The sequence below is a fragment of the Pinus tabuliformis genome, chromosome 5_2 (genome assembly GCF_031772625.1).
Source record: "Pinus tabuliformis cultivar Carrire ecotype Pingquan chromosome 5_2, CPIR1, whole genome shotgun sequence".
NCBI lineage: Eukaryota > Viridiplantae > Streptophyta > Pinopsida > Pinales > Pinaceae > Pinus > Pinus tabuliformis.
In genome coordinates, this window is record NC_142306.1 from 1,061,735,788 (window position 1) to 1,061,759,318 (window position 23,531).

Below are 23,531 nucleotides of genomic sequence, written 5' to 3' on the forward strand. Positions count from 1 at the left end.
ATGCAATTTGCTAATTTTTTGTGTGTACCATATTATAAAGATACCACAAGAAGGTTTGTGTCAAAACTAGACACAAAACAAAAACAATATCAAGAATCATGCGTCATCACAAACATACACATGGTGTACCTAAGATCCCCTTATTCAATTTAGGGCGGATCTAGGACACAATCACCATAAAAATATATATGTTTTTATTAAGTAGTGAATTACATCAACCTTCACCTTCACATCATCGTGAATGAAATTTCTCAAGCACAAATTGTGAGAACTCCTTGAAGCAATTTGTCTTCAAAAAACTGCCTGTAGTGACTCAATCACTCTCAAAGTAAAAGATTACTTTGGATTACAATAATGTCTTTCACCTAAACAAATTCACTTACCACTCCAAATACAAAATTCATTTCATCTTATTACTTCAAAATAAAAATAAAAAATTACAGTTATCACTCCTCACCTTGTATCTCCACATCTCATTTCTCCATTAAAAAACTTTAATAAAATAATTTAATTCCTTTTTAAACTCCCACTTAAAATAATTTTATGGAGTCCCTTTAATAAAGTGATTTAAAAATTGAATTCAGAGTTATGGGGTCACTTTAAAAGTGAAGGAAATCTCCTTTTTGAAAAGTCAAAGCACACTTAATTCATAAAGCGCACCTTAATTCAACGCATTCACTTGTCCTCCATGCAAGTACTCCTCCACGCTAGACATTTGTTTGGTCAATGTTGGTTGTTGCTGGCACATCGTAAACTATCGTCGCTCCAAAATAGCTCAAAGGTCTACACATAATTCGCACTCACAGTGCCAACATAAGCATGTTGGTTGGGCGGCTATCAGAAGCAGATTCTTTATTTTCCAGTCGTCTCTTGATCTAGATTTGTAAATTCTGGCATCGTTGCACCACTCGTCCCACTACTTCAGTGCTGCCAACTGCGCTATTCAGTAAAACACTCTAGCACTTCAATTGGATCTCTTCTATTGTGATCAGAAACATCCAACGGATAATTTTTCATGTGGGACAGACTGATTGATGTGAAGGGTGATTGCTGGTGCAGCGCAGGAGGCCTCCATATGGGCGTCGATAAAATCGATCCAATACTCATAATCTGAATAAGATTTCATGCTGAAGAAAAGAGAAAAATGTTAGTCAATAGTGCTGGCTATGATCCGCTTATTCAGGCTTCTTTGTATTCTATCGTTCCACCTGACTTCTTGAACCTTGCCAATGACCAGAAGTTAACTGCAAATATGTTGAGCTGCCTTGTTAAATGGTTTCAAAGCACTTTCCATGTCCGGTCTTCTGAAGAAAGCTCATCTACTCAGCCTGAAGAGAGTAAAACTTTTGTCACCAAATTGCTCCATTCGATAGAAAGTCGCACTGGGACTATTGAAGAGGTGGCTGCATTGAATTTGGATGCAATGATGGATCTTAATTTTCTAACAAAACAAAATTTCGCCCAGCTTCTAGGCAAGATAATTCACCCAAAAAATGCAAGAAACTTTGCCCAGGTATTGATATGATAAATTTAGTCTGCTTAACAAGTGAGGAATGTGTTCGGATTACAAGGAATTTTGGCCAATCCCATAAATATAATGACCATGAGCGTAGCATAACTTTTCATATTGAAACAACCCATCACTGGGCTGAACCAAGTCAAACTAAGACTGGGCAGTGGCATGAAATCAATTGCCATGTTCAGATCTGTAGCTTCTCTTTAGAGACATACATGTAGTGGTATATTTGGTTTTCAATAGCATTTCCAGATTAGCACAATCGAGCTCTGTCTTTTGGTTTTAATACCCAACTGTATTCTCTGCAAATAATATTATAATACCTGACAATTGTTCTTAATAAAAAAACCTGAAACATTCATTTGACTATGCGGCTCAGTTTTGGTGAATTTGTATGTGAATGCAGTTTATTGTTGAATCATTTGGAGCTTCTGATTCAACAAAATCATATGCTCATCCAATCAACCATGTTTCCGAAAGACATCAATGAACACAATATAAAAAATTCCACGCTCCTCTCTGGGGAATTTGAAACATAATTTCCAGTGCTCACTCAAAATTTTCCGCTGATAGATTGTTCTATTTCATTCTTTGAAGAGCTCCGGCTGGTCACCGTTAGAACAACCACCTCAAATCATATATTTAGAGCAGACATCCGTCCCCAAGAGCCAATAAGGATTGCAATTTTCAGAGGAATTAATTATTCAAGATATCATTCTTGGGAAAGAAAGAAGTTTCAAACCTCGGAAGTGCACGGGCAAGGGTTGTATTGCCAAATATCATGCTGACAATTTCCAACAGCATGAATGTAGCACCATTGAATGTCTCTAACTTGCAAATTGATTCTTCACACTTCTACCCCGATCTACTACAAAACGCACAACGGTTATGTTCACAAAATCCTTATGTGATTCGCACAACATCCACTATCAAAAACCATGGATGAACCTTGCTCTAATCAAGCCATCAATTCCTTGCCAGGTTCTCCTCAGTTGCACGCAAAATTTTTAACACTAAAGCTTTGTCACATGATCCCAACAATCATGAAATTTGCTCTGATACCACATGAAGAAGAATCACAAAGCCATATAACCATATGCACAGAAAATTAACACACAAAAATTAAACTGGCGGAAAAGGCAGAGAGCCATCATGTGGTCTCTCATGCTCATGTAATTCACATTATTCGAAAAAATTAATAATACATTTAAATACATGAGTAAGTGGTCTTAAGATAGTGCGTCTATCTTAGACTCACTTGGTTGAGACAATTTCTCAACTTACACACTAATTTAGGAGAGCTAGTTGGAGAGAATCTCTCATCCAAACTAGACTCCTTAGTTTGAGGAATTCTCATGATTTTATTTATTTAATTTAATAATTGGATTTATTATTGATTTTTAAGAGAGTGAAGCTAACAAACACTAGTTTTCTTAATGCATTATGGACTACTTGGTGGGAGAAGATGGATACAAATTTGAAGAAGTCTACAACTTTCCATCCACAAACATATGGGAAAACATAAGTAGTCAACAAAAGTTTGGTATAGCTTTTGAAGGGTTACAATTAGAAGCATTTGAAGACTTGGGATGAAAATATGGTATATATACAACACTCTTATAACATAGAAAGTCTACACTTCTACTGGTAAGTCCCCATTTGAAACTTGTTCTGGATATTTTCCACCTTCACCTTTCGTTATTGCACATGGAAAATAAGGAGGAGTAAGGGAGGATCTAACAAGCAATTCTTTAAGGGTAGACAAATTAGTTGAGAAGATCAGGAAAATTCATTTACAAGTACAGGAGACACTAAAGAATTCACAGGGAAAGTACAAGGCTAGGCATTATCAACACCTAGCAAAGAAGTTATTCAGAGTGGGAGATAGAGTATGGCTTCAATTGAAGAAGTACAGGCTACAGGGTCTTGGTAAGAAAATCAAGGCTTTGGAATATGGTCTTCTGAGATATTAGAAAACGTAAAAATAATGCTTAAAGACTTAGTCCACCCCCATACATGCGCATTTATTCAATGGTGAACGTGGAAAATCTAAAAATCTACGAGCCATCCATGCTAGATCAAAAAGAGGAGAAATTCCCACCTTCTACAAAGCACTTAGCTCCAGATGTTAAGGCAAAGTTAAAAGAGGATACAATTTTGTAGAAGACGTCCAAAACTACAAGATAGGGTAGCGTAACCTTGGGAAGATTGGGTTGAAAGGACATCTTATAGGAAAGGATAAATTGTACTCCAAGAAGAAGGTAGAAGAAAAATTTCCTCATCTCATTTAATATAAGATGTTGGGGACCAAAAGTCTCCCAAAATGGGGAGGTATGATCTAGATTGAATCACAATAAAAATTGTCATCCATCTTGATGCTTTCATAGTAGAATAATTGAAGGAATCAACGTATAGGAGTAGTTTTTTTATTGGCAGGACCCCATTTAGAGAATTGGGATCTAAAACCTTTCGGGGCTAGTTTGAGGCCTTAACCTAATGATGTTATTATACACATAGAGACATTTCCAACAGTCCAACAAAGATGTCAAACATAGTTCAGATCCAAAAGTTATGCCTCTTAGAAGTTAACTTATTGTGATTGACCATCATAATTCATGAGGATGCCACATCAACCCCCATTACTCATGGAAAGGTGGGTAGCCATGTGGTGACTATGAAGAAGACTCTAAAAGGGTAAAGGGTAAAGAACTTTCCTGATGCAGTATTGTAGATATAAATGGTGTAGCCTAAATGGGTATCAAGGAATAACAAGCATGTAGTTGTTCCTAGGTAATGATAGAAGGCATATTCTATATCTAGATCTTTCCCCCCATTACCTCCATAAAGGGAAGGGATGGAGGGGCTTTCTTCCAACTTCCCGATTAGGTAGAGTATGCCCAACAATTCTCATTATTGCCCACACCACCTACAATCAACCATGGATTTTTGTTCCATTGTTCGTAGGGAGTGGCAAGTTTTTGGATATTTTTCGTTGATAGCCATATTAACATCTCTTCAATCAAATCATTGGGCAGTTCAGAGAACTCAAGGAACTGTAAGAGCACTTCCACAAAATCAAATTCAGCAGTTTGCCAAGAAAGGGGAAATTGCGAGAGCACCTAAACACCATCAATATTGTTTATTCCTGATTTTCTCAATGCCTTTCTTGAAATAACTTATGCCTTCCAAAGATATGACTGATTTTGTAATCTGAAAATGATACTCACAAAACAAACGTACTATGTTCATTTTGTTCCATAATTCCCCCCATTGCTTCTCTATGATCGGTTTCACTTCAACATATATATGTATTAAATGTCTCTTCATCTGGCTAAAAAAATTTGAGTACTTAGCAATTACAGGCTTTGGACGAAGTCTCTGAGGTTTAGTGAAATGCTTCATTTCTTTCCTCAATTTTGTTTGTGGAATGGTGTTTTTAATGTCAACCTATTGTCTAGTAAGTGGGTTTCGAGCATGTTGTTTAGTTTCCCAAATGGTCTGCAGGGTTTTTCTGCTATAGAGAAGTTGAGTGGAATTTTGTTAAAGTGGTAATAAGATAGGATCCCAATCATCCCACTTGTATTTGTTATGGACTAAAAGAGACCATTCTATAGAACTAACAACCAACACCATGTGAAAATATTGTGTGTCCAACAACTTCTCTTCTCAATCTACATATGTGCATGAATTGTTATTGACACTGATGATTACGATTAGTCATTTTCCCATGACCATATGACGTAGATTAACAACTTGTCGTCATTTTCTAGGCAATGGAAGAATAGGTGTGGCCAACAAGAAGTCATTCTTGTAGGACAAGAACTGACATTTGATATGATAATCAACATTCATGATGAAGGTGAAAGAATGATCTATTTTGGAGCCTGTTAACGACTCCTCTTCTTCTGTTGCTTTTGATGGATTTGTTGTCATTGGATCACTTCTTTAACAACTTAATTGGTCAATCTCTTCACTAACAGAGGTATGATGTTTCCCATATGCAATTGTTGAAGATGAAAATAAAAATATGTTTGACATGTGAGAAGAAATAAGAGGAGACAAAAGCCTGCTTGATTTATAGGAACTTAATGAAGACAAGACTCTATTTGTGTCACGAGGAGGAATGGAGATTGAAAAATTACGTCCCATCTCCATAGATGCTTCTAGTTTCTTTGTGGAGACCATAGGGGATGTAAAAATAACGCTCTAGTTTTGAAGGAAAATTGAAGAGCATGCAATTTGTTGTATATTTGTTGAGTTCTCAATATACAGAACATGTGATTGCAAATCATTTAGTTTAGTTGAACCATTTGTTGCATTGGCCATGAAAGTATGACCTCTGTTGTGTTTGTGATCAACAAGTTTTTGAGGTAATGAAAATTAGTAAGTACAAGTCTTCATCCAATTTAATGCCTGACATGAACTTCCTAGAGGGCGAAACTTTGTAATTTCACTTCTAAAATCCATGGCTTGTAGAGGTCTTTTTCGTGAAATTTTAAACATTGACCTTCACAAAAGACAATCTTGCTAATTGTTGTTGAAAAGCATTGTAATGCCCCATAAAAATAAATAAATAATAATAATAATAATTCCCCCACGATGAGTGGAGATAAGCTCAACGAGGATGCATGGAAATCAAAGAGATGATGGGATAGTCACCTATTACCTTAATCAATAACCTGATGTTAAAGCATACAAACCACCTCCGTTGGATGATTGCATAGTGGTGGAAGTTAATCAACCCTCGTGCCAAAAGAGGGAATGTAAAATAAAATGATGATAGTCTCAGCTCTCACCCTGACCTTCCATTCAAGTAGGCATAGAGGATGTACTTAGTTGATCTGCACCCACACCAGGGTATGATTGGATTCAATTATAGCAAGATGAAAAAAGTAAAGGAAGACAATGACTCGGATGGGAAATGTAATTGATACCTATGGATCTTTGGGACACATTATAAATATAGGATGGAGCCATACAACCTGTTCTACATCACATGACTAAGAGTTGAGAAAAATGGCCTTGGTGGATGTTCACCCTCTCAGTCATGCACATCATGCTCATAGGTTGGCGCTAGGACATTGGTATCTAGCACAACAATGGAAAGCTTCCTCAAACGCTTTGTCTCAATGGTGTTGGAAATTTCTGGGAGTTGGTGTGTCATATTGGGAATATTTATCTCACTGAACAATGGATGTCCAATGCCATAATGGAATTGAATTGGGAATTGGAGCGAAAGAATCTACAAATTCAATATATGATCTGATTCACAGGTAAAGTAAGTTGCGTACTCATGATCCACTGGAGGTAGCGAGGGAGAATTGCACAGTTCTAATTATGAGGGGAAACACAACTCATAAGTATGGTTTGCAAAACCCCCCCCCTCCTAGAAGAAATTAAAAGCATAAGGGGGAAACCTCAGGGTGACTGAGCCTATTGTGACCTCTTGGGACGTAAGAGCACAGGGAGTGTGGATTTAGTTGGAATGTCGCTCATGAATCCTGAGCTTAATGTGGGTGTTTTCAAGGCTAGCCTAAGGGTAAATTCTCTGTCGAGTATGCTTGGACGACAACCTCTCATCGATTTTCCAGAATGCGAAGGAAAACATCTTAGAGGGTGTGAATCTGGTGGTAGCACCCTCAAATGAGCATTGTTGGCAGCTCCTAGTGGGTTCAACACTCAAGAATCCATTTGAGAAGTCAATCCACGGTAGTTTCTATATTATCCTATGATCTTCTAAACTGTCTTAGTTTAAGCATGAAAAACTACCTCAATTTTTATTGTGACCCAGAACATCAAGCTGGTCTGAATCAACGCTATTGTAATCCTTTGTATAATTGTTCTAGCTACAATTACTCTTCCATATTGTGAGACATGATGACCAGGAAAAACATTTGCAACATAAAGTAACTCCAATTGTGTTTTTGGGTTGGTTTCCCAACCGGGTGGCCCATAACTCAAGGACAATCTATCTGTAACTTCTTGCATCAATAATATGAAGTTGAACTTCAAACAAATAATCATAATAATAATAATAATAAATGAAATAATAATAATATATAAATAAATAAAACAATAAATAATAAAGAAAGATAACAAATAAAGAATAAAATATAATAATATTCAATAAATAAAATAATACACTGAAGTTCAAAATAAATATATATAAAAATAGTAAGAATAAGTAAAGTTAACAAAAAGTAAAAAGGAATAAAATAAGCAAGAGTTAAATTAAGAAAAATGTTGAGTTAAGTAAAACTTAAGACAAAGAAATAAAATTGACATGTTGACACATGGATTGTGTGCATGCGGGTCCATCTCCAATCCCCTTCCATTTTTGGAACAATTTGTTCTATTTAATGGACTAAAAGGGAGATGAGAAGCATTGATTCTTTCTAGAGGATAACGCTATGAGACAAAGGATTCTCTAACAGTAGTAGTTGATTGAGGGCTCAGGGGTGGCCAGTTGTAGAAAGATTATGTGCATTTGAGCCTATTGTTGGGTGGAGAGTCATCCCCAAAAATTTGTTGCGGTTAGTAGGATCCGAGTAGTGTTACAACTCCTAAATCACTAGTAAGGTATGTCGTTTCCGCAGGCAAGTCTTCTTTGCCAATGGTTTCGAAATTCTATGTTAATTAGTTGAATATGTTATGTGTTGATTATTAATTGCATAAATTGATGTAATTAATTTTCATATTTAATTTCCGGTTGTTGCATATGGTATCATAGCCTAATTTTCAACTTTGTTAGACATATCAACCCTTCATATGTAACTAATGTTACTAAAGAGCTATTATGTCGTTGTTATTAACCTTGAAAAATATTTACGGTGTTTGTTAGCTACATTGTGCTATCCATCTTTTTTCTAAAATTCATGTCTAGATTGAAATCTATAGAGTTTCCCTTGCTCTTTCTCTTTGTCATATATTTAGGCTTGGGTAAGAACACAATTTGCACTTCTATCACTCTATTATAGGTAACATAGGAATGTATTTTCTGCATTATGTGTGCCCAACGTTTTGGAGTAGAGCTCCACATTACTTTTTCAAAAGAAAAAAAAAGAAAAAGAAAAAAATGACATTAAGGTTTGAGTATTAAATTTTTTAACATTCAGTAGGGGTTTTTTGGGCACATTTTCTCTTGGTTATATTTGATTCGACCACACTTCCCATCACCATCTTGAAGCCTCTCCTATGATTTAAATCTCAATGATAAATTAAAATCCCCACGGAACCAACTTGTTCGTAATGAAATTGGGAACCAACAAAAACTCTAATCAAATCAATTCTTTTTGGTTTAAAATTAGAATGAAATTTCCTAATACAACTAGCCAATAATGCAAGGTGCAAGGCTATTCATATTAATTTAATTGAATAGAGTATTTTATAAAGACGAAAAATAAATTACCAATAATTTTCACAGATTTCACATTACTTTGATCAACCATTAAACATTATACATGATACATGTATACACATTAGTAAATTGATTTAATTGCCTATAATCCTATTACTTATGAAAATATTTATAAACCCAAGGGTATGTTGCACATAAAACTATATAAACGAGTATGAACGCGTCAATCGTCTTTGTAGGAGCAATGGTAGTTTCTTTGGTGTAACCAGAGGACATTGAATTGGCTCCTCCTCCTCGTTCCTTGTGTATTTTGTTTGCTTGATCTCTTCCATTTTGAAACCTAATGTAAATTAACATTTTCATCGTGCTAGTGTGTTTCATCTTGAGTAACATCTTAGGCAAAAGTAGTTTTTCATATATTTTAGGAAAGTATGTACATGATAGAAAAGGTGAACCAAGAACCCTTATGTTAGAGAAGGTAAAGTAAGAAGTAACTTTTTTTATATTAAAAGGGTAAAGAATGAACTAATCATTAAAAGAGGTATTATTTTTTATATTAATTTTGAAATTAAATTAAATTAAATTTTATATAAAAGAAGGGAAAATAAAGTAATTTAGATAGTCCTCTTTCAACTTCATTATTATTTTGTCGTAAAGGCAGGTATTACGCATTCGGTAAGAGGGTTGACTGCTAATTATTTTGCTATTTGACCAAAAATCAAATAACACTTTTTAAAATATACATTATAAAAATATATATGTATTTATTTTTTAAAATATTTTATTTTGTTTTTATTTTTATATTTCATTAGGTATCATCTTATTATAAAATGATTACTTTAAATTAATGTAATATATTGTGATACTAGTACTGATACTCAAGTTGTCATTGGGCATTTATGAAATCATTACACTGGGCATTAATTGTTTGAACGTGGAGTATTGAAACACTTTTTTCTAACTTTGGCTCATTTTCTGAAACCTAATAATACTTTTCATAGGTAATCTTGCTAAAATTTGCATTAACTAAGTCTTGGTTTTATCTCTCCCATATTTCTGCTACCATTTCCATTTTGGTACTGCCTTCCATATTTCTTACCGGACGGTGCATTGTATCGTCACTGATAGATCACGACCCAAACCAAAATGCTACTCCATTTGGTCTCTCATTCAAGAACTATTATATGTCGTTTCATTGCATCTAGTTCATGAGGGAGGACTAAAGCCACAAGAATAATTGAATGGGTCATCATAAATGTCCTCTCATTGTGTCTAACCATTATGGTGTTTCATAAACTCTACTTTTTTAATGTAAGATACGTTTTAAGAATAATTAAAGGTCCATTACAAATGTTCTTTGTCGGCGTCTCTAGCGAGTGATATTTAAGACAAATTCACATGCCTAAAGAAATCTTCAAGTTTTTTCAAATCCAATTAATAAAATCTAAAGATTTCTTGGACTCTACAATCTTTGGAGTCGAGCTAATCCAAATTCAATCTTATAATGTAAAGATTTCTTGTACTCTGCGATCTTTAGAGTCGAGGTAATCCAAATCCAATCAATAAAATAAGATTGCCTGTATTTTGCAATCTTTGGAGTCTTAACTATATTCCTAAAACTTATAATAGTATGCATGTAACATAATCACGACATTTTCATTTAGTAATTTCATGGAATTAATTGTAGTTATTTAATTATGTAATAAATTCAATATTTGGACAATGACATTAAATGTAGCTCTTTGATTGTAACGTGGATGGAAAAAAAATGTGTTTATTGATGGCATTAGGGAATGTATGAAGATCCGCCACTCATGGTAAGAGAATACGCATCACAGTGAGAAACAACAGCTCTGTTGCAATTTGAAATCATTGCAAACATCCTATAATATATGGTAATTAGTTGATATATGGTCATGGGTTCTGTTATAGTGAAAACAAAACACCCTCATTTTATTCTATCATAATAGACATGGGGACCCTTTTGCATCCATTTAGGCTTTGAGTGTTTATTACTTCAATTTAGCCTAGTCATCTTTTTCATTAACACTTGTTTCATCTTCCCTTATGGTTTGCAAATTTAGCCTTAGTTTTACTATTTAGACTTTTAAGTTAATTAAAACATTCATTTTTTTTAAAGTTAATAAACTTGTAGTTATTTTTTCGTTTTAATTAGATTAATTAATAAAACATAGCCCCCGAGACGAAGATTCATACATTAACCATATTATAATGTGGTAAGTGGCTTAGCCCTTTTTAATAAACATAAAAATATAAACTCTGAACCATATGACAAATGGATTTAATACAAACAAATGAATATAGGTTTTAGTGATATATATTATAAAGTGGTTGAAGTATTACAGAGGACCCACATACCACGTAACCCTCCTCCGCTCCCTTATATCGGAGAATCCCATATCAAAGTTTTTGGTATGTGTCACCTCTTAAAAGTTATGATATCATATAACCTCTGATCTTCGATATGCGATATAACCTCCGACCTCCGATATGAATTAATCTTCCGATCACTGATTTGGTTGCGGATCAGATGGGATTTATTGCAACGATTTAATATAATATCGCATCCACTCCTCATTGGAACTTTCGATATATAGCGAGTTTTGTAGAGTGCGTTATGTTAAAACTCCGATACTCCAACCTCAGTTATCCATCTGCGTTCGTCGCTTACCACACTTTGGTTTGGTCTTTAGTATTAAGTTTTGAATAAGTCATTGTTAATGGTCTCATGCTATTTATCATTGGTTTTTCATTGGGATTAGTTTAGATTCAAATTATTTGTAAAACGTTGATTGCTTTGTTGTATTTGGATTGCAGCGCTGATTCTAAAAGAACTTTCTCCTCTGATTTTAATTGAACAGTTGAACCACTATAGCGCTAAAGAAAGACAGAGGTTGTTGAAAAAGGCTATTCAGAGAATTTGTTCAAAACTACCCTTCCGATCATTCGAAGGTTGTTAGAATCTAATCTAAATGAAGCTTACAAGATATTCTAAGTTCAGCTTGTGATTCAACAAAATACAAAACTTCCAGATTCATTTACTTTTTATTTCTCGTTTGTTGAGAAACCGAAGGGACCTATTAACTTTGAAATCTATATAAATGCCTGTCTCTTCAATAAGATGGAGGGAGGTCACGATCCACTCAAGGGGGATTATCTGTATTTGTTCAATTTGTGCGATAACACTACTCTTATGTACATAGAGGTCAATTATAGAGAAAAAAAAAAGGGTTTATTGCTATGTTATAATTGCTTTGCACTATTGTAGGCAGTTTTTCTATGGGTCTGAGCTACTCCAAGACTGCATATTTTGTCATAAGCTTTGGCGTTGTTTAATTAATTCTTGTTCTTGTGTACTATTACCAGAACTCACGGTTATTGTCTCATTGTTAAAGTTTCATTTTTGGTTCTGATCTTTATTTTAAATAGTATTATGTTGCTTTGATATTATGCACTATTGTTGTGTTGTTGAATCTTTGTTAAAGTTATCTTTGCAGGGTAGAATGAGATTGAAGTCAATCTTAATTTGTTGAAGTATTCCTGTGGTGACTGATAACTATTTATTATTCATTTACAGGCTTATTTTGCTTTCACTTGTATTAGTTAACGTGAACTACTTCCTTTAATTAATACAAAATTATATGATGAATTATACCAATCCTTCCCCTGTTTTAGTTAACTTGCTCTCAGATTAGGAGAGGGCTATCCCATTCTAGTTCGAGATAGGTTTTCCATGTTTTAGATTAGTTCTGCATTTACATATTAGTTTGCATCAAGTCCTCTCTTAAACATAAATCATTTAATTGTGGTTTGATCAGCCTTTTTAAATCGATCAAATCTTTGTGTCGTTTACTTCTTTAACCCACATCTTAAAGATTGATGCAAATGAAATATAACATGACGTAATGTAGGTGTAAATAGATTAATTATTAGTTTAGGTTATATTAGTTTTAGATTAGATTATATTTATGTTTAAGGGTAACTGGACCCATAAGCAGTAAGAACCGCCATCTTCAACAGAAAAGGATTTGCTTTAAGTTTCCGACTGGGTGGTCTCCCCTAATGTTGACGGAGGACATTTTTTCCAATCAACAGGTTCCTAAGGTCAATCTCCATTTCTAATCTTATATTTATTTCAAATTACTATTTTTTCAATTAAAAACATATCAATTATTATAAACACTATTTGGTTGATATAACTTGATATGATTAAGGGGAGATGAAGAGCATCCCCTCAAATATTTCATAGTCTTTGAAACTTTAATTGGTCCACAATCATCCCATCTAATGATTTGCACCTTTCCTGATCTTTTCTAGCTCCTTTGATTCCAACCATTCATTCAACCCAACACAGTGAATTCAACAATGATGAGGTGCGGAAAGTATGTAGAAATTGCCCATATGCACCAAAACAAAATCTTTTGGCTAGGAGGAATAGATTCTCGTTTTTTATAGCGATATTTGCACAAGCATTGAAATCAAAGCCTTGCTTTTAAATTGTAAATATTACCAAACATTAAATTAATTATATTCTAAATTTTAAAACTAACTTGAATTCAATATGTTTGCTCTAATTTAGCTATATTTAAACTAAGTGGTAGGACTCGCTACTATGCAACACTTGTTATATTACTAAATGGTTAGTAAAAGACACATTTTTTGTGATTTTCTTAATTAGACATAAAGAGGAGGCGGGAAGACATTGATACACAACATAAACCATTATGTTAGTAGGAAACCACACTTTTACATGCTTATTCAATGGTTTAACGAACTAAAGGGACGAGAAAAGAAAGAACAACAACCATTATAGGGAGGAGAGATGAAAGCATAGCAAGTTGTGCAAACTATAATAAATAATAATAGCATTTGGTATCACCTTATATGTTGGTAAACTATAATCAAGGACAAATATTAAAACTAATATAGCCCAATCGAGTTTGTTCTCATTAATCAAACATGTGTTCACAAAATTTCAGATAAGTAGGGTTCAAGTGCATAATGATAACTTTTCCTCAACATATCAATTATCGATTATTAAAAAAAGTTCACAACTATGCATGGGTGTTATTTAGGAAGTGGAATTTAGTAATAATAGTGGAGATGGAATCATGGTGATTGTTTGAAATATGAGTAGTTTAAGGCATAATTAAAGGGTTATTTTTTTCTTTACTCTAAGGACATCACTTCTCAAAAGAGGAAGAATGATAAATGAACTCACATTCACAATGGGAAATTGTTGAAAATAGCAACAAGAAATGCTAAATATAGAAGTGCTAAATTTAGAACTGATATAAATAGCATTTCAGGATACCTTCCTATTTTAGTCAGTCCCTAAACTAAAATAGAGAAGTAAAATTCGAATTTGATCTTAGTAGCTGTTTGTAAAATAATTAATTAATTCACCATGAGTTAATTAGTTAAGGAAAATCAAACATGAAGTCTATGTGGGGACATGCAACAGTTTCTCCATTAATTGAGGAATTTATCCATCAGTTAAAGAGATAAGGATGAGTTGTAATTAGTTGGCTCAGTTAACTGAGTCAAGTCCAGTTAGATTAATTCAAACAGTTTGTTGAATTAATGTGAGTTCAATTAGTTAATGCATGCATGCATGTAAATGTTGCACTTCAGATAACTGAATATTCTCTCATAAATAACTCATGCATGTCAGTTCAGACAGAGACCCAGTTGAGATCAGATGGAGGGGCAATGTACTATCAGTTGCTAGAATATTCCATTGTGAATATCCCTTGCATGCAAAAGGAATTCTTTCCTTGAGGATTGCGCAGTTACTTCTTCAGGTTTTGTGAGTGTGATGAGGCCAATTCACACATGTGGCTTCACTGGACCCCAAGAAAAACTGCGCAAGGAAATAGGAGGCTTGGAGGGCTTGAGGAGGACATATACAGTGTCTATTCAGTCTGTGAGTTGTATTGTTTGATTGCAGAGAGAGCAGGATAGCTTGAGAGCTGATTCTTTTTGTAACTTGAACAAGATTTCCACTTGTATGATAATACAGAGATTGGGGTTTTAGGCTGAGGCTTTCCCCGGGTTATTTCTTCTGTGTTATGTGTGATTGATTTCTCATTCTCAGTTATATGTGTTCTCTTGATCATGCTCAATTCGATTAATCTTTCGCAAAGTGTTGTAGAAGTAGATCTTGTATCGTGTTTTAGTATATTGCATAATTTGTTCATCTATAGTGGGAATTCCTACAGAAATTCAATACACCAAGGAAGCAGAAGCAATTTATAAATTGGCCTAAATGATACACCTAGAAAAAATATGTAATCGAATTATATGGTCATGCACTAGTGAGTGTGTGAGAAGAATCAAGAGGTATATTAAATGTTTCCCTTATGCTTGATAAATAACTTAGAGGCCTAACTATGAACATTAAAAAGAGGACAATAAATTTTAAGGAATAGACTATCACATAATATGTTAAATTGGATTAAGGAAGTAAAGAAGTCATTAGCTATTCAAGCATTCAAAGAGAGAACAATAGTATAGTTTATTGAAGGAACATATCGAATGAAGTCAAAACTGGAAGCAATATACATTATGATAGAATGAAACTACCTCTGGAAGGATAGTAAGGTCGTTATTAGAATGAGATGACAAAAAAATGTAAGCATAAAGACACAACACTTTTAAGAAAGGAAGGATAATTTTCAAGGTTTGGTTCCTAATGTTAGCTGTGATATTTGGATAAATTTATCTAGGAGGAAGGATAAAGAATAAATTTACAATTTTTCTAATGATTATGACAAATAGTATCCCTTGTAACGATAACAAACTTAAAATGGTGAGATGAATGGAAAACAAGACTACATAGATACTTAAGGTGGGGTAAGTGGAGTTTCACAAACAAATATAAGATGTTGATGAAAATTAGTAAACTATCTTACAACATGATAGAAGCCTTTTGATTATCACAAGGAAGTAAAGCAACACTCTTGAGGTAGCACATGAATAGGTAACCATTTGAAAAATTATTTTTAAAGCATAGAATTTTTTTTTTTGCTTGGAGACATGAAGAGAATAATTATAAGGTATAATGGAAGATGATAAATATCGAGAAGAAAATATTTTCAATCAACCAATGAAGTTAAAGGATTAGATAATGATGACGATCATTTTTAAGGAAGTTGTAGGAATTATGGTAACATTAGGTTATCATTGGCAATAAAACCATGAATGTCTATATGATGGAATAAAGAAGATAAATATATAATTGGGAAAGGAAGAATACATGACTAGAGATTAGAGCTCAAGATGATGAGGCTCATTTGAAGTTTAACGATGTACTTAAAATGACTAAACCCACTATTAAATTGTCAACTTTCTCGCTGAAAAAAAATAATATATATATATATATATATATATATATATAATAAAAATAAAATAAAATAAAAAATAAAAAATAAAAATAAATAAATAAATAAAATAAATAAATAAATAAAAATAAAATAAATAAATAAATAAATATTATTATTGAAAAGTAACTGACGTCTTAATGAAAACGTGACACTAATAGTATTGATGAGATAGCCTAGATCCTAGATGGATGTTGAATAATCTTATTTCATAGTTCATATTCATTGTTTATACAAGCAAATGAAATTGATTTTTGTTGATGAATCATGATAAGAATGCTTATGGTGTATTATTGCTCTATATTTGATATGTATTGAGATGATTCTCATATTTATGAAGTTATGTTATGAGGTTATATTGACATGTGGTTCCATTTATTATGTGATATCATGATTATCTTTGATGTTATAATTTATGATGATATTTCATGGTGTGAAGTGTGTGGTAATTGCATGTGACTTTATGACAAGCATGAACATGTAGTTTTTTTACTATTCATAATGCTGGCATAATAATAATGTTATGTTCTCATGATGGCATGCAAGATTTGCCATGCAAATTATTTTATTATGATGCTATAATTAATCCATTGGTTGCATGTTGAGATGTAGTAATTGACAAGAACTCCACAAATACACCGAGAGGGCCAATTTATTTGATGATCTCGTGGGAGCCCATACTTGTGAGGGAGAATATGTAACACCATATGGGTTGGGAACAGACTCAATCAATGCTACATATGCTAGTGGTTTTTTTTTCCTTGTATAGCTCTAGATGGATAACTCTCACGGGGCTATGGGACCATCTTGAAGAGGTTGAGTGCCTGATATTAGATTGGGATGTCGAAGTTCAAAAGTGTGTGTAGGACTTCGATGTTTGGGGTTGTGCACCTTAGTGAATGTGGAGGGAGTTGGGCCAGCCTTTGGAGATGTCTGGAGTACTAAGTCGGGTGTTTGTCTTGGGGCAGATGAGGTCTGAGCCTTCGGGCTATGGTACAGACCAATGAGGCTTTATGTCTAGTTCTGAAAGTTGGGAAAAAAGACTTAAGATTCCTTGGGATTTCCTTGGTATTGTGTAACTTTCAATGGTTGTTGGTATACCAGTGCAACAAAGGGTGTAGGCCAAACATGAAGTAATAAATAAATAAAGAAAATAATAAAAACTTAAAAGATTAAACTTAACTTCGGGACGAAGTTCCTTAAAGAGAGGGAGCATGCAGTGCCCCATAATAATAAATCAATTATTAATAATAAAAATAAAATGAAATAATATTAATATTAATATATAAATAAATAATATAGGAAAGATAATAGTAGCAAATAAATAATAAATAAAGAAGAAAATAGAATAATAGTAAATAAATAAAATAATAAATAATAAACTAAAGTTCTAAATAAAAATATATAAAAATAATACTAATGAGTAACATTAACAAAAAGTAAAAATGAATAAATAAGAAAGAGTTAAATTAAGAAAAATATTGAGTTAAGTAAAACTTAAGACAAAGAAATAAAAGTTGGCATGTTGACACATGGATTGTGTGCATGCGGATCCCTTTCCAATTCCCTTCCATTTTTGGAATAATTTGTTTTATTTAATGGACGAAAAGGGAGATGAGAAGCATTAATTCTTTCTAGAGGAGAATGTTGTGAGAGAAAAGATTCCCTGACATTAGTAGTTGATTGAGGGCTCGGGGGTGGCCAACTGTAGAAAAATTCTATGCATCTAAACCTACAGTTGGGTGGAGAGTCGTCCCCAAAACTTTGTTGTGGTCAATAGGATTCAGGTAGCATTACAACTACGAAATCACTAGTAAGGTATGTCATTGCCGCAGGCAAGTCTTCTCTGCTAATGGTTTCAAAATTCTATGCTAATTAGACGAATTAATTGTGTGTTGATTATCAATGCATAAATTGATGTAATTAGTTTACATATTTAATTTTGGGTGTTTACGAGCATCATCACAATTATCTTGCTTTATGTCCAACCTCTCAGACACTGGAAGCTTTTGTTCTTCAACTACTATTTCCATCTTTATTTTCGTTTTTCCATCAAATTTCACTGCATGATCTTGCCAATGAAAACCTCCAATACTAAGTTCAATCCCATAATGAAATTCATCTCCAACTTCAACTCTAGGAACATAACCCACAATCTGTTTTCCAGTGTTAGCCCACTTATTATTTTCCTTCAGAACTTGAGATGCTTGCACATCATTATCATAATCTAGGCCATCTCCATCTTTAAGATCATCTTCATTCTCATTATAATTTGTGATTGGCATAACCTCTTCCTGATCTTTTGCATAATGTAATGATTCTTCATCAATAACTTATGTAGATTCATTTTCTTCCTCCTTGATTTCATCTTCAACTGTCATATATCCACTTGGATTATCAGTCTCATTTATGGCTTTTACATCTTCAGGTGTTATATTTTCAATAATTTCATTGTCTTTGACATTAAGGTCAACTTCTAAAGTAGGTGTTGAATCTAGTGATTCAAGAAGTCTTATCGATTTTGCCACTATTTCTCTCATTTCCAGTAATAATTCTCAAGGTGTTTTATGGTCATCCAATAAATCTTGGGAATATGTTCCCATGATTTCTGGACCTAAATCTTAAAGGAAGGACTGTGCAACAGTTAACAACCATAGGGTCAAATAGCTCTAATACCATTATAACAAACAAAAATTGTAGTTGTTTGCATTTAAATGTAAAAATACACAATGTATTGTATATATGTGTGTGTGTGTGTGTGAGAGAGAGCGAGAGAGAGAGAGAGAGAGAATAAGAACTGATGATTGTTTTTTTAGACAAGAGAACTAACAACCTCCCCAGATATATGCAACAACCTGCAAGCCACATATATTAGAAACTCATAGCTCACCCTAGGATCGAGATGGCTGAAGACCACTGGAAACTGGAGCCGGGATCCTAGACTCCAACAGGACATGTCCTATCCTTTCGGCCTTACTATGATGAGTCATGTCTCCGGTGACTTGAACCCGGGTGGATGGGATGACAAACCATCATCCCACCAATACTAGTTGAAGTGCCTTTTCACGTGAAAATATGTGTCTCTTTAGTAAGGCACACCTTTAGACATTTTAATTAATTATTATTCATTACTATGTTTGTTACAAATCAAAGGTAATTGCAGATCCACCTTAAATCAACTTCAACCACAAGTTGGCAACATCACTAGTTTGCTTTGTGTGCATTTTTCTCATCTAATCTCTCCATTATTCATAACTAAACACTAGTTCATATTTAGCTATGTTGCACATGACTCTCTTAATCCCTCTTCTTGCTAAATTCAAATTTTGTTCCTTGTACTTACCTTTAGTTATTATTAATGTTTAAATAATATATCATGTCTTATTTTGCCTAAGAACTTTGAGTGTGGACTAATATCTTTTAACCATATTTATCTTCCTCCTCAAATGACTCATTTATGATGTAGTTGATTTTATTACTATTTTTTAAGAGTAGTCTAAGGAGGTGAATGTGACATGATTTTATTGAAATTCGGTGGAAATTTTTGGAAATTTAGGTTACAATTGTCAAGGTTCAAAATTTTGGATGTTATAGGGAATTTTGATGGTGTTGAATCCATTTTCACCATTAAAAATAAAAAACACTCCCACAATAAAATTTCTTAAAAAAACAATTCACTTTCTAGACAGAATCATCACCTTAAACAAAGCCATTTTTTTAAAGTAAATATTATAGCTAACTTTGTGGGTAAGAGAAGAATCAAAGGATCAATTATAATGAACATGTTATGATATTCATGAACTCACATTTGAAAGAAGATTGAATGGGCCAAGACACCAAGCTTAAAAGTGTAAAATTTACATCATGTAAATACAATAAGTAATATTTCTTTACCATAATAACTTATTAATATTTCCGTTTCAAATGGCCATGAATCATGTATCTTTTTATATCTTGTTATTTATTCAAGCTTGATACAGCTTGAGTGGGCCTAATGGCTAAGAGCATGTGTTTCCTCCTAAGAGGTCACAGGTTCAAACCCTGAGGGGGGTAGAGTATATATGCCTTCATAGACTTAGTAGTCAAATCGATGCACGGAGGTGGGTCCCTTGTCCCGTAAACAAGGGGGTCTCATACACCAATTTGGTGTCTGACTTGGCTGTGACCTTAAAAATGGATATTATTATTATTATTATTAAATAATCTTTTAAACAACACAGGTAATCAATTTTGAACCCCTTGATTTTGTTTAAAATTATATTTGTTAAAGGATTGAACAATATTGCTGTAATATAATTAAACATCAATTAATAAACTAGTAACGCATGCGATGTGGTCCTACATAATTTTTAATTAAATTTATTGATTTACAAGTTGTGGTGCAGTATGATTTTTAATCAAATAAAGAGATATTAGTGTGAAGTTTAAACAAATGAAAAAGGAATTAAAATTATGGTAAAGTTTAATTAATAGATTTTTTAATTAAATAAAGAGATATTAGCTTGAAAAAAAAAAAAAAAAATTGAAAATAGATTAGAAATATGGTAAAGTTAATTAATAATTAAAATGGTTTGTTTGTTTTTTTTAAACGAGGATATAATTTTCGGGAGGTTGTAATTTGTTATTATTTAAATTATATTTTTGAATGCATAAATGGATTCAATATCTTAAAAAAATTTAGGGTACTTGAATTTTGCAAATTAAACAAGGTAAATTTATGATTGTGCCAGATATAATTTTCGGGAGGTTGTAATTTGTTATTATTTAAATTATATTTTTGAATGCATAAATGGATTCAGTATCTTAAAAATTTCAGGGTACTTGAATTTTGCAAATTAAATAAGGTAAATTTATGATTGTGCCAAGAAGCCCTCTATAACCTTTGTCTCGTTGTATTAGATCTAAGAATAATAAATAATATTTACATTGACAAATTAAAAAATAGTAATAAAAAAAATGTCAATGATAAATAAAATACTTCAATTTCTATGTTAATTTTACACCAACTTTATATAGAAAAATAATGTAATTCAAAAAAAAAAAATCACTTTTTATTATGAGGGAGATATGTAATTTCTTCACTACTTAGTATGGAGTTACAAATCACATAGAAAAATAATATTATTGATATCACATTATGTGTGACTCATATTGTGTTCAATTAACATGTAATATTGAAAACAAAAAATATTTTAGCGTTAGCCATAAATATAATATTTCAATGTTCATATTAAACCAACATAGATACACCTTTTATCCGTATCTACCAAGGGTCAAGAAAATCAAATCTCTCAAGATGCAAACCCTTTTTTTAGTGTAAAACTCTAGGAAAGTTTTGCATCTCTAAAGACTTGATTTCTCTAGGCTCTTGGTAGATCTGGAGTTAAGATAGATGTGTATTAGTTTCTAGCTAACACATTAATAAAATGTTTTAACTATAAATATTTCTTTATTTTCACTTGTTTTACATCATATATACATAGTTGATATTGAAATATTTTATTTATGATCCACATTCTTCACATTAAAATGTGAATACATGGCCCTTTATATATATATATATATATATAATCTATCTGTTATATGTTTTGGAAGTTTTTTGGGTATATTTTCTGTAACAACCCCTAGTTGATTTTCCATGTAAAAAATATAAGACCAAGGTCATGGAACACGTATTCCAAGCTAAATGTTGGGCAAAATATAGTGATGTGTATCACTAGTGATTAATTAATGGCTATGGAAATTGACAAAGGCAAAGTGACAATAATTAACATTTATTTATGAAATGAAGGAAAATAGGAGAAAATGAAAGTGAAGAGACACATATTTGTATGAAAGGGAAATTGAAGGAAAAATGAAGGAAGAAAATAGAGGTCTTAATGATAAAACGCTTTAGAGGATCAATTCACAACTTTTGTCAATTCAGTTTTGGAGCTCTCTTTTATTCTTTCATTCTCTAACACTCTTTCACCCTTAGAGCATTCTTGGAGCATTCTAGTATTCACTTGGATTTGGAGAAAGAAGGAAAAGGAAAGCAGGAAAGCGCAAGGGAACAAGTGGATCATCAGCTACAGCTAGATTGCTTTGTAGGCAATAGATTGCATGTGTGTTTTCCTTGTTGATTTAAGGATGCATGGTATATGCATGTGATTATCTGGTTATGTGTTGTCATTGACATGAAGATTTGCATGGATTGACAATGGTTTTATCCTTGCCTTTCCATTTCCTAAATAGCCATGGTGTTGTGGGTTTTTTCCACTTAATTGTTTTCTGATTGGTTCTCATAATTCCTTATGCATGTGGGTTATGGAACAAACACTTTGAATTCCCTGGAACAACTTGGGTTGCGTTACTAGTCCTAGAGCCTAGGTTGGGACACATGCTTTGGAGCCCTTGGTGGCTTGAGCTACTAGTCCCTGGAGCCGAGTTGGACAAACACCCTAGAGCCTTGGAAGGTTGTGGGTTGAGTTACTACTTCCCGGAGCCCTGGATAACTTGGTTAGAGACCAATCCGGTTGGTGTTAGTGATGTCCGACCGTGAGCTGGAATCATTATGGTTGAGGGTCGAGGTGGTTTGGCCTCTAGAAGCCTTGGTTTGGTTTATTCTATGAGATCTTGCATTCATGTTTTGAATATGGCGCGGGGGTGAATGACTAAAAGAGAGATTTAGTTCAACCCAATCTATGGTTGGGTGGTACGTGGAAGTCCCTGACTTGGTTGGTATATTCCTATGTTAATATGAGACATTGCCTTATTATGATCTATCAACATTTGTAGTATTATATTGGTGATATTATGGTTGATTTGCCATGGTTTCTATGTTGGCTATTTTATGGTGATATGTTGGTTATATGATGTGTATCATCTATGACTCTTGTTATGATTCGTTTAGTTATTGATTGATTGTTGAATGTATGGATTAATAAGTGTTGTTCTAGCTATTTGGAGAGTGCATAGAGCCTTCTTGGTCATTCTCAGATGAATCTCAGGCTCTAATGATCAAATATGCATTCATGACCTATAACTTCAATGTTTTTCACGTGTTTGATAAAATGTCTAGTGTGTTTTAAGCAGTCTAGGTCAAGTTCTTGATTCGAGTTCAAACTTTAGCCTTGTATTCATGTCAATAATGATTCTGTAAAGTCTCACGCAGTTCTAGGTAGTGGTTTGGAGGTTGGTCTGGAATTGTGGCTCAGATATCGGGACCGCACCCTCTGAACTGAAGATTTTAGGTTATAAATGCATGGAAGCAGTA